General features: G+C 40.7%; 1 protein-coding gene across 1 annotated transcript in view; it reads left to right on the top strand.

Moving 5' to 3' along the window:
• The window catches only part of cntfr (ciliary neurotrophic factor receptor), an 850,210-nt gene that overhangs the window by 121,837 nt on the left and 714,954 nt on the right, over positions 1-13,419 (top strand). Inside the window, exon 2 of the mRNA XM_061980911.2 lies at positions 2,814-2,854. The gene's annotated coding sequence lies outside the window, so the exon portion shown is untranslated. The remainder of the gene's footprint in view (positions 1-2,813; positions 2,855-13,419) is intronic.

The following is a 13,419-nucleotide window of genomic DNA, read 5'->3' as shown; positions in this document are numbered from 1 at the left end:
TGCAGTCAGTCTTTAGGCTTTTGACGGGATGCACGGTTGAAATAAAAAAGGGTCTTTTTTCCTTCACACTTTTGATTGATTGATTGAAACTTTTATTAGTAGATTGCACAGTACAGTATATATTCCGTACAATTGACCACTAAATGGTAACACCCCAATAAGTTTTTCAACTTGTTTAAGTCAGGTCATGTGACCGCCTGGCTCTGTTTGATTGGTCCAACTTCACCAGTGACTGCATCTGATTGGTGGAACGGAGTGAACGTCACCAGTGACTGTATTTGTTGAAACGCAGGCACTATGAAGGTCTGTCTGACAGACCAAAACAAACAAAGCGTGCATTAACAGATCGATCAAAATTAGTAGCGAGTAGCGAGCTGAATGTAGATAAAAGTAGCGTAGTAAAAGTAGCGTTCCTTCTCTATAAATATACTCAAGTAAAAGTAAAAGTATGTTGCATTAAAACTACTCTTAGAAGTACAATTTATCCCAAAAGTTACTCAAGTAGATGTAACGGAGTAAATGTAACGCGTTACTACCCACCTCTGCATTCAGACTTTACTTCAATCAATAACGGAGCAATATCTCCTCATCCGTGGCTCACTAGTGCAACAACAACGCCCGAAATGTGTCCCGTGAAAAACCGTCCCCACTGGAACTCTCTAATAACTAAAGTTCCTTGGGTGAATAATGTCAACTCACTACACCGGTGTGTTTTAGTGCTTTCATGGTGAGTTTACTGACAGATATAAGTAAGAACTTTACACTACTTTATATTAGAAATGGCAACAGTGGAGGATGACAAGAAGATAGAGAAAAAGAAGAAACGTATCGACTACGGTGTCGGCACGGACTACAAAGGCGGATGCGCGCAAATTTTCAGGACGTATACAGATCCCAAATACAGATCAGCAGGTACCAGAAGGTAAGAAAAGTTGCTTTTGCATAATATAGCGAAACAAAACGCCAGATAATATGTCTTACCTTATACACACACCATATTAATACACCTATGCTTAATGTGCCGACAATCCATCAAGTGGTGTGGCTTCATAGCTTACCAAAGTCCTACTAAAATAATTTGGACAGGTCTTTGAGCGCCGTGTGTAATGTTCTATATTTTCAATGGAACATATACATCGTTGGTGTTGTTTACATGAGTCATATTGCAGTCTACACGTATCTCTTATGTGTGACTGCCATCTACTGGTCACTCTTATCATTTCGTCAGGTACAAAATAAAATAGCTTTGAGGTCGGTAAGCACAACCAAAATTATTCCGTATATTAGGCGGATTTAAAAACGCAAGTTTTGGAAAAAAAATTAAAGGATTTTAAGTGCGCCTTATAGTCCGAAAAATACAGTACTCTTATTAGGGACCGCAATGTCCCTTTGGGACAGAGGACTTCGTGTGTTTTATTATTATTATTATTCCGCCGCCTCTTTGAGCTGTAATTTGACCCCCTTAACATGCTTCAAAACTCACCATATTTGACAAAAACATCAGGACTGGCGAAAATTGCCATCTAACCAAAAAACCAAACCCCAAAACTCAAAATTGCACTCTAGCGCCCCCTAGGAAAAACACAGACAAAACTGCTTGTAACTTCCGGTAGAAATGTCGTAGAGACATGAAACAAAAACCTCTATGTAGGTCTGACTTAGACCTAGATTTCATACATTGACACCCTTCAAAAATCAACAGGAATTCCCCTTTCAAAACAAACATTTACTAAAAACAGTCATTTTGCCTCTTTGAGCTGTAATTTGACCCTCTTAACATGTTTCAAAACTCACCAAACTGGACACACACATCGGGACTGGCAAAAATTGCGATCTAATAAAAAAAACCCAACCCCAAAACTCAAAATTGCGCTCTAGCGGCCCCTAAGAAGAAAACACAGACACAACTGCTCCTAGGAAGAAAACTCAGACAAAACTGCCTGTAACTTCCAGTAGAAATGTCTAAGAGACATGAAACACTTAGACCTACATTTCATATAATGACAACCCCCAGCAAAAATCAACAAGAAGTTTGCAATTCCCCCTTCAAAACAAAGGTTTTGTAAAAAAACGATCACCTTTTTTCAAACATTATCTCCTCTGAGTGCGTTTGTCGTGTCGGCTTCAAACTAACACAGGAGAGAGATTGAACCCTTCTGATTAAAAGTTGACCAAAGAGTTTTAATTACTGCTCCGGTTTGGATTTTATGTGCCCTCAAAGTCGGTCCCGCCCATCTCTGCTTGCAGCTTTAATTCTAAATTGATTCTTATTTTTATAAAATGGATGTTTTATTTTTTAAATCTATGCATAGGTATTTTTTTATGAAAAATATTCATGCCAAATAATTTACTGCGAGAAATGGGTTTGAATGTAAAATTGTGTTCAAATTGAGAATCAAACCATCACCCCAAGACTCACAATCCAATCGTGGATAGTTCTTTTGGGTGGGCGTAGCTCAGATAGTGGAGCGGTCGTCCAGCAACTCGAGGGTTCTTGGTTCGACTCCAGCTTCCGCCATCCCAGTCATGGCCATTGTGTCCTTGAGCAAGACACTTCACCCACTTTCCTCCCATGTTGGTGTATGAATGTGAATGGATGTCTGTTGGCAGCCACGCTTCCCTCAGTCCACCCAAGGGCAGCTGTGGCTACACATGTAGCTTACCAGTGTGTGAGGGAATGAAAGATGAGTTCAGTTTTCTGTGAATGTCTTTATCAATCTGATCAATTATTATCAACATATCTCCATTTGCTGATTTGGACTTTCTGATGCAATTGTTGCTTATAGTGACTGACTGTGGCTTGTTCTTGACAGGGTGAAGAGGAGCATTCTGTCGACGGTTCACCTTCTCCAAGGTAATTTCATGTCTTCATTTTCATCTGAATAAGCTCCGAGAATACGAGAGTGGGTTCCATTCCGAAATCTCTACATTGTTGTCAAATGATTCCAACACATTTCCCCACGGACTCTGATGGCTCTTTGAGAAAGATTGAAGCCATTAGAGACAGAAATACTCTGAACATGTCTGTATATATACAGGTAAAAGCCAGTAAATTAGAATATTTTGAAAAACTTGATTTATTTCAGTAATTGCATTCAAAAGGTGTAACTTGTACATTATATTTATTCATTGCACACAGACTGATGCATTCAAATGTTTATTTCATTTAATTTTGATGATTTGAAGTGGCAACAAATGAAAATCCCAAATTCCGTGTGTCACAAAATTAGAATATTACTTAAGGCTAATACAAAAAAGGGATTTTTAGAAATGTTGGCCAACTAAAAGTATGAAAATGAAAAATATGAGCATGTACAATACTCAATACTTGGTTGGAGCTCCTTTTGCCTCAATTACTGCGTTAATGCGGCGTGGCATGGAGTCGATGAGTTTCTGGCACTGCTCAGGTGTTATGAGAGCCCAGGTTGCTCTGATAGTGGCCTTCAACTCTTCTGCGTTTTTGGGTCTGGCATTCTGCATCTTCCTTTTCACAATACCCCACAGATTTTCTATGGGGCTAAGGTCAGGGGAGTTGGCGGGCCAATTTAGAAGAGAAATACCATGGTCCGTAAACCAGGCACGGGTAGATTTTGCGCTGTGTGCAGGCGCCAAGTCCTGTTGGAACTTGAAATCTCCATCTCCATAGAGCAGGTCAGCAGCAGGAAGCATGAAGTGCTCTAAAACTTGCTGGTAGACGGCTGCGTTGACCCTGGATCTCAGGAAACAGAGTGGACCGACACCAGCAGATGACATGGCACCCCAAACCATCACTGATGGTGGAAACTTTACACTAGACTTCAGGCAACGTGGATCCTGTGCCTCTCCTGTCTTCCTCCAGACTCTGGGACCTCGATTTCCAAAGGAAATGCAAAATTTGCATGGTTGGGTGATGGTTTGGGGTGCCATGTCATCTGCTGGTGTCGGTCCACTCTGTTTCCTGAGATCCAGGGTCAACGCAGCCGTCTACCAGCAAGTTTTAGAGCACTTCATGCTTCCTGCTGCTGACCTGCTCTATGGAGATGGAGATTTCAAGTTCCAACAGGACTTGGCGCCTGCACACAGCGCAAAATCTCCCCGTGCCTGGTTTACGGACCATGGTATTTCTGTTCTAAATTGGCCCGCCAACTCCCCTGATCTTAGCCCCCATAGAAAATCTGTGGGGTATTGTGAAAAGGAAGATGCAGAATGCCAGACCCAAAAACGCAGAAGAGTTGAAGGCCACTATCAGAGCAACCTGGGCTCTCATAACACCTGAGCAGTGCCAGAAACTCATCGACTCCATGCCACGCCGCATTAACGCAGTAATTGAGGCAAAAGGAGCTCCAACCAAGTATTGAGTATTGTACATGCTCATATTTTTCATTGTCATACTTTTCAGTTGGCCAACATTTCTAAAAATCCCTTTTTTGTATTAGCCTTAAGTAATATTCTAATTTTGTGACACACGGAATTTTGGATTTTTCATTTGTTGCCACTTCAAATCATCAAAATTAAATGAAATAAACATTTGAATGCATCAGTCTGTGTGCAATGAATAAATATAATGTACAAGTTACACCTTTTGAATGCAATTACTGAAATAAATCAAGTTTTTCAAAATATTCTAATTTACTGGCTTTTACCTGTATATATGTATATACGTGTGTGTGTGTGTGTGTGTGTGTGTGTGTGTGTCCTCATCAGCTGCTATATTAAAGGGGAACTGCACTTTTTGGGGGGAATTTTGTCTATCATTCAAGTTCCTTATCTGAGACAAAAACACAGTTTTTTTCTCCCTTTTTTTGCATTCTAACTCACAAACAAACGCTTGGTGGTCAGCATGGCGGTCATGTCCTGCGTGTCGGTCCGTGGTCATATCTGGCGGGCGCGGTGGCGAGTGTTGGTCTTTGGCGGGCTGCGTGAGGTGCATGTGTGTCTGCGCGGTGTTGAAGGCCCCAGTGAAGGTGGATCAAGTTGAGAAAGTAACTCTAACTCTGACCGTACACGACATAGCCAGACTGAGCAGACGCTCTTCTAGAAATGAATCCAGATTCCAGGCAGGCCAAGGCGATGCATTCAATGACAGCTCAACACTCTCAAGTTCCACGCAGAGAACGCTTTGAACATCCACGCTCTCGTGTTTATTCACTTGCAAGAATTACATTCACAGAAATAACTATTGATATACTTGTTTATCTATCTTAATGTTTCTATGATGAGTCGCAACGTGCAAATGATTTCATACTCAGAAGTTTCAGCAGATTCAGTCAAAAGTGTAAAGAACATCATGTCATGGCTGTCAATCATTTCTTCTTTGTTTGTGATGTAGTGATTGGAGCACATACTTGTTGCTCACTAAAAACATTCATGAAGTTTGATTATTTTATGAATTTATTATGGCTCTACTGAAAATGAACTGAACAACTCAACAGAATAACACATGTAGAGTATTAAAAAATGTTGCTTTTATTTAACCTCTCCAAAAGTGTACATGACTGGGGACTGAGGACTGAGGACTGGAAACTGGGGTCTGGAGACTGGAGACTGGGGACTGGGGACTGGAGACTGGAGACTGGGGACTGGGGACTGGGGACTAGGGACTGGAGACTGGGAACTGGGGACTGGGGACTGGGGACAAAAGAATGGAGACTGGGGTCTGGAGACTGGAGACTCGGGACCAGAGGACTGGGGACTGGGGACTGGGGACTGGGGACTGGGGACCAGGGACTGGAGACTGGAGACTAGGGACTGGGGACTGAGAACTGAGAACTGAGGACTCAGGACTGGAGACTGGAGACTGGGGACCAAAGGACTGGGGATTGGGGACTGGGGACTGGGGACTGGGGACTGGGGACTGGGGACCAAAGAATGGAGACTGGGGTCTGGAGACTGGAGACTGGGGACCAGAGGACTGGGGACTGGGGACTAGGGACTGGAGACTGGAGACTTGGAACTGGGGACTGGGGACTGGAGACTGGGGACTGGAGACTGGAGACTGGGGACCAGAGGACTGGGGACCAGAGGACTGGAGACTGGGAACTGGGGACTGGGGACTGGGATCTGGGGACTGGGGACTGGGGACTAAATAATGGAGACTGGGGTCTGGAGACTGGAGACTGTGGACCAGAGGACTGGGGACTAGGGACTGGAGACTGGAGACTTGGAACTGGGGACTGGGGACTGGGGACTGGGGAGTGGCGACTGGGGACTGGGGACTGGGGACCAGAGGACTGGGGACTGGGGACTGGAGACTGGAGACTGGAGACTGGGGACTGGGGACTGGGAACTGAGGACTGGGGTCTGGGGACCAGAGGACTAGGGACTGAGGACTAGAGACTGGGGACTGGAGACTGGAGACTGGGGACCAGAGGACAGGAGACTGGATACTGGGAACTGGGGACTGGGGACTGGGGAGTGGCGACTGGGGACTGGGGACTGGGGACTGGGAACTGAGGACTGGGTACTGGGGACTGAGAACTGGAGACTGGAGACTGGGGACCAGAGGACTGGGGACTGGGGACTGGGGACTGGAGACAGGGAACTGAGGACTGGGGACTGGGGACTGAGAACTGGTGACTGGAGACTGGGAACCAGAGCACTGGGGACTGGGGACTGGGGCCTGGGAACTGAGGACTGGGGACGGGGAGTGGCTACTGGGGACTGGGAACTGAGGACTTGAGACTGGAGACCAGAGGACTGGGGAATGGGGACTAGGGACTAGGGACTGGAGACTGGGGACTGGGAACTGAGGACTGGGGACTGGGGACTGGAGACTGGGGACCAGAGGACTGGGGACTGGGGACTGGGGACTGAGGACTGGAGACAGGGAACTGAGGACTGGGGACTGGGGACTGGGGACTGAGAACTGGAGACTGGAGACTGGGAACCAGAGCACTGGGGACTGAGGACTGGGGACTGGGGACTGGGAACTGAGGACTGGGGGCGGGGAGTGGCTACTGGGGACTGGGAACTGAGGACTTGAGACTGGAGACTGGAGACCAGAGGAATGGGGACTGGGGACTAGGGACTGGAGACTGGGGACTGGGGACTGGGGACTGGGGACTGGGGAGTGGCGACTGGGTCGTGGTCACCAAACAGCCTGTTGGTGGTGGCCTGTGGCGCATTAGGCTCAGTGGCCGCGTCCTTGTGGTAGCATCTTATTTAGAGCATCACAAAGACAAGGCACTGATGTTGGGTGTCGTTTTAGTCTCTAGATCTTAGAATATGGGCTCCATGAAGAGGAGTACTATTAAGTGCCAATATCAGACTGATCTACCTGGTCATGGATCACCATATACACTTGTGAGATCTATAATTCAGCTTCTTGGAGGTGGTGCCTTTGACTAGCTCATTCTAGGGACGTCCCTAGCTCATAGGAGTTGTTTACATTGAACTTCAGGAAGTGAAGACATTTATTGCTGAATGTTGAGAAATGTAAAAGAGGTAGGATTGAATAAACTCTGCTTCTTCCTACTCAACCTAACAACTCAAATATAACTTATGTGTGTTGACATACATATAGGACATGTTCCTGTGTGTTATTAAAGGTTTATTCAAAGTCAATTAAAAGTTTATTCATATAGCCCATAATCAAAGGTGCTTTGAAGGGCTGCACAGACCAACATGACATCCCCTGGTCTGAACCCAGCAAAAAAAAACCCTCTAAAGGCTCAAAATGGAAAGAAGAAGAAACCTTGGGAAGGGAAGGGGCCGTAGATGTGGGGACCCCCCGCCTGGGTGACTGTCTGCCAAGTTGGTAGAGTTATTGAAATATAAGTCCAGTCCGTTGGGGGCTAGCAGAGGCTCGTAGGAGGGCTTCTTCCATGTCATAGAGGACTAGAGTCCACCCAGGGTCAATTACGAGTTATTACCTTGCACTGTTTTACATGTTTTGTTTTTTGTACCACTTCCGACTAAATAATTAGATGATTCTTACTAAATAATTAGATGATCTCTCCCTTAAAAATTCCACCTACTACTGTATTGCTAAATTATTGTACAAACTGTACCATGTATCCAAAAAGTATCATAAGTAACTGTAACAGAGTACATGAATGACACATACTTAGATCAACCGACAACTTCAGCTCACTTCAAACATTTTCAACATTTTGACTTCTGTGAGTTGCGTTTATGTCCAATGGCGGAATGTCAGTCAGTAAGTCTGTAAGTAATATTACAGACATTCGAGACCAGAGACATTTTACGGTGCGGATGATATTGTCACTTTAAAAGGTCACTGTTGTCAAAACAATGTTACCACGTTGTAAAAAGAGTTCCAGTCTACTGTAAACACCTCAAGAAAACTAGTTCAATTAATAAATGACCTTGAACTGAATCTGGTTTATGATGTGAACCTCAATGCAGACAAAGCCAAACCTGATACTTCTTGTACTTTTGTGGCGGTGCAGGTCAGTCTATCTCCATGCTGCATCCAAAGACCCTCTTAGAGTCCCTCTTATAGACCCCCTTACAGACTCTCTTAGAGACCCCCTTAGAGACCCCCACCACACTTGCAAATAAATACATGAGGAGCACAATTATTGTGCTTTTTATTCTCTGCAGCAACACAGCCCAGACATTGGCATTCAGGCCAGCAGCGTGTCAACTGAACCAGTGTGTGTGTGTGTGTGTGTGTGTGTGTGTGTGTGTGTGTGTGTGTGTGTGTGTGTGTGTGTGTGTGTGTGTGTGTGTGTGTGTGTGTGTGTGTGTGTGTGTCTGCGTGTGAGGTCGTCAGTAATGTGAGAATGTGCCTTTTGATCCCCGAGTGTCGCCTTGTCAGCCCAATCACCATTACACATTACACATTACACATTACATATTACACATTACATATTCCACATTTCACATTACACATTACACATTACACATTACATATTACACATTACACATTACACATTTCACATTACACATTACACATTACACATTACACATTACACATTTCACATTTCACATTACACATTTCACATTACACATTACACATTACACATTACATATTACACATTTCACATTTCACATTACACATTACACATTACACATTACACATTACACTTTTCACATTTCACATTTCACATTTCACATTACACATTACACATTACACATTACACATTACACATTTCACATTTCACATTACACATTACACATTACACATTTCACATTACACATTACACATTTCACATTTCACATTACACATTACACATTACATTTTTCACATTACACATTACATATTACACATTTCAAATTTCACATTACACATTACACATTACACATTACACTTTTCACATTTCACATTTCATAATACACATTACACATTACACATTACACATTACACGTTACATATTACACATTTCACATTTCACATTACACATTACACATTACACATTACACATTACACTTTTCACATTTCACATTTCATATTACACATTACACATTACATGTTACACATTACACATTAAACATTTCACATTACACATTACACATTACACATTACATATTACACATTACACATTATACATTACACATTACATATTACACATTTCAAATTTCACATTACACATTACACATTACACTTTTCACATTTCACATTTCATAAAACACATTACACATTACACATTACATATTACACATTTCACATTACATATTACACATTCCACATTACACATTTCACATTTCACATTACACATTACACATTACACATTTCACATTACACATTACACATTACACATTTCACATTTCACATTACACATTTCACATTACACATTACACATTACACATTACATATTACACATTTCACATTTCATATTACACATTACACATTACACATTACATATTACACATTTCACATTACACATTACACATTACACATTACATATTACAAATTTCACATTTCACATTACACATTACACATTACACATTACATATTACACATTTCACATTTCACATTACACATTACACATTACATATTACACTTTTCACATTACACATTACACATTACACATTTCACATTGCACTTTACACATAACACATTACATATTACACATTACACATTACACATTTCACATTACATATTACACATTTCAAATTTCACATTACACATTACACGTTACACATTACACATTACACATTACACATTACATATTACACATTTCACATTTCATATTACACATTACACATTGCACATTACACATTACACATTACATATTACACATTACACATTTCACATTACACATTACACATTACACATTTTACATTACACATTACACTTTACGCATTACGCATTTCACATTTCACATTACACATTACACATTTCACATTACACATTTCACATTACACATTACACATTACATATTTGCACATTACACATTACACATTACACATTACACATTACACATTTCACATTTCACATTACACATTACACATTACATATTGCACATTACACATTACACATTACACATTACACATTACATATTACACATTTCACATTACAAATTACACATTACACATTACATATTACACATTTCACATTTCACATTACACATTACACATTACACATTACACATTACATATTACACATTTCACATTTCACATTACATATTACACATTTCACATTTCACATTACACATTACACATTACATATTACACAATTCACATTTCACATTACCCATTACACATTACACATTTCACATTTCACATTTCACATTACACATTACACATTACATATTACACATTTCACATTACATATTACACATTACACATTACACATTACATATATCACATTTCACATTACACATTACACATTACACATTTCACATTACACTTTACACATTACACATTACATATTACACATTACACATTACACATTACACATTACACATTACATATTACACATTTCACATTACACATTACATATTTCACATTTCACATTACACATTACACATTACATATTACACATTTCACATTTCACATTACACATTACACATTAAACATTACATATTACACATTTCACATTACACATTTCACATTACACATTACACATTACACATTACACATTTCACATTACACATTACATATTACACATTTCACATTTCACATTACACATTACATATTACTCATTTCACATTTCACATTACACATTACACATTACACTTTTCACATTTCACATTTCACATTACACATTACACATTACATATTACACATTACACATTACACATTACATATTACACATTTCACATTCCACATTACACATTACACATTACATATTACACATTTCACATTACACATTACACATTTCAAATTACACATTTCACATTACACATTAAACATTTCACATTACACATTACACATTACACATTACACATTACACATTTCACATTACACATTACACATTACACATTTCACATTACACATTACACATTACACATTTCACATTACACATTACACATTTCACATTACACATTAAACATTTCACATTACACATTACACATTACACATTACACATTACACATTTCACATTACACATTACACATTACACATTTCATATTACACATTACACATTACACATTACATATTACACATTTCACATTACACATTACACATTACACATTACACATTACACATTTCACATTACACATTACACATTACACATTTCACATTACACATTACACATTACACATTTCACATTACACATTACACATTTCACATTACACATTAAACATTTCACATTACACATTACACATTACACATTACACATTACACATTTCACATTACACATTACACATTACACATTTCACATTACACATTACACATTACACATTACATATTACACATTTCACATTACACATTACACATTTCACATTACACATTTCACATTACACATTAAACATTTCATATTACACATTACACATTACACATTTCACATTACACATTACACATTACACATTACACATTACATATTACACATTTCACATTACACATTACACATTTCACATTACACATTTCACATTACACATTAAACATTTCACATTACACATTACACATTACACGTGGCCTAGTGGTTAGAGTGTTCGCCCTGAGATGGGTAGGTTGTGAGTTCAAACCCCGCCCGAGTCATACCAAAGACTACAAAAATGGGAGCCATTACCTCCCTGCTTGGCACTCAGCATCAAGGGTTGGAATTGGGGGTTAAATCACCAAAAAAATGATTCCCGGGCGCGGCACTGCTGCTGCTCACTGCTCCCCTCACCTCCCAGGGGGTGAACAAGGGGATGGGTCAAATGCAGAGGACAAATTTCATCACACCTAGTGTGTGTGTGACAATCATTGGTACTTTAACCTTAACTTTAAATTACACATTTCACATTACCCATTACCCCAAACCTCAACACTCCCCGCCCACAGGCCCGAATACACAGTTTAAAAAAAAATAATAATAATTTTACTCAACAGAGCAGCAACAATGCAAAAATATCATCTCATTTAAAAATAATTTTGTCCATTAATTAATTTCCTTTGAGTGTAGCTCAGTAGTCAACACGCTTGCCTCTCACACCGGCGACTTGCGTTGGCGACCCGCTCAGAGCAGCAGGAAAAAACAAAACAGCCGAGAGAGAAAGAGAGAGAGAGAACACAATCACTTACCGAAGCCGAGTCGTCTGTGACTGACAGCCCAATCATTGCATTCCGCCATCAAAATCAGGGGACTCTAATTGGGCGGGGGCCCGCGGGCTTCAGCCCAGGTGAGCCCCATCAAACCAGATCATTTAGTTTTCTCACGGCCTGAGAGTATTTCAGCAAACTTTTTTCGGCAGGCTTTTTTGGCAAACTTTTACTAAGAAATGGTTTGAGTCCGGCCACTATTCCAACCTGAGGGAGGAAAGAGAGAAAGTGCCCAAAGATGGGTGTGCCAAGCTTATGGCATCGTATTCAACAACCATCAACATAATAGTGAGCAAAAACTGTGAATATTTTTATTTATTTTCAAAATAAAAAATAATCACATTGTCATTATGGGGTATTGTGTTATGATCCGCTGCCCGGATCATATTTTTGTTTTTGTTTTCAAGTCACTTGTGTTTTTCAGCACCTCTTGAGTTTGTTTCTGTTGCCATGACGGCAGATTATAGTCACCTGCCTCTGGTTAGTGTCCCGGATGCGCACCTGTTGCCCGGGCACTAATCAGAGGGCTATTTAGTTTACGCGCTGGCCTCATTCGGTCTGTTGGTTTTGTTTGCTCCTACGCAACAAGTTACGCTCCTAGTTTCGCTCATAGTTTACATTTTTGATATTAGCATCTTTGCTACCCTCTTGTTTTCCGTGCCGTGGTGCACCGCGCAGCATTTTGTTCTGCAATCAGAATAAATCATTTATTCTCACCTGCAAGCCGCTTCCTGACATCCCTCTGCATCTTGAAAAGACGACCTCCGGCATCACAATGCCACGCAA

This window comes from Nerophis lumbriciformis, linkage group LG20 (assembly GCF_033978685.3).
Source record: "Nerophis lumbriciformis linkage group LG20, RoL_Nlum_v2.1, whole genome shotgun sequence".
Classification (NCBI taxonomy): domain Eukaryota; kingdom Metazoa; phylum Chordata; class Actinopteri; order Syngnathiformes; family Syngnathidae; genus Nerophis; species Nerophis lumbriciformis.
The sequence above is the reverse complement of the archived record's forward strand: the minus strand, read 5'-3'. Positions and strand labels throughout refer to the sequence as shown.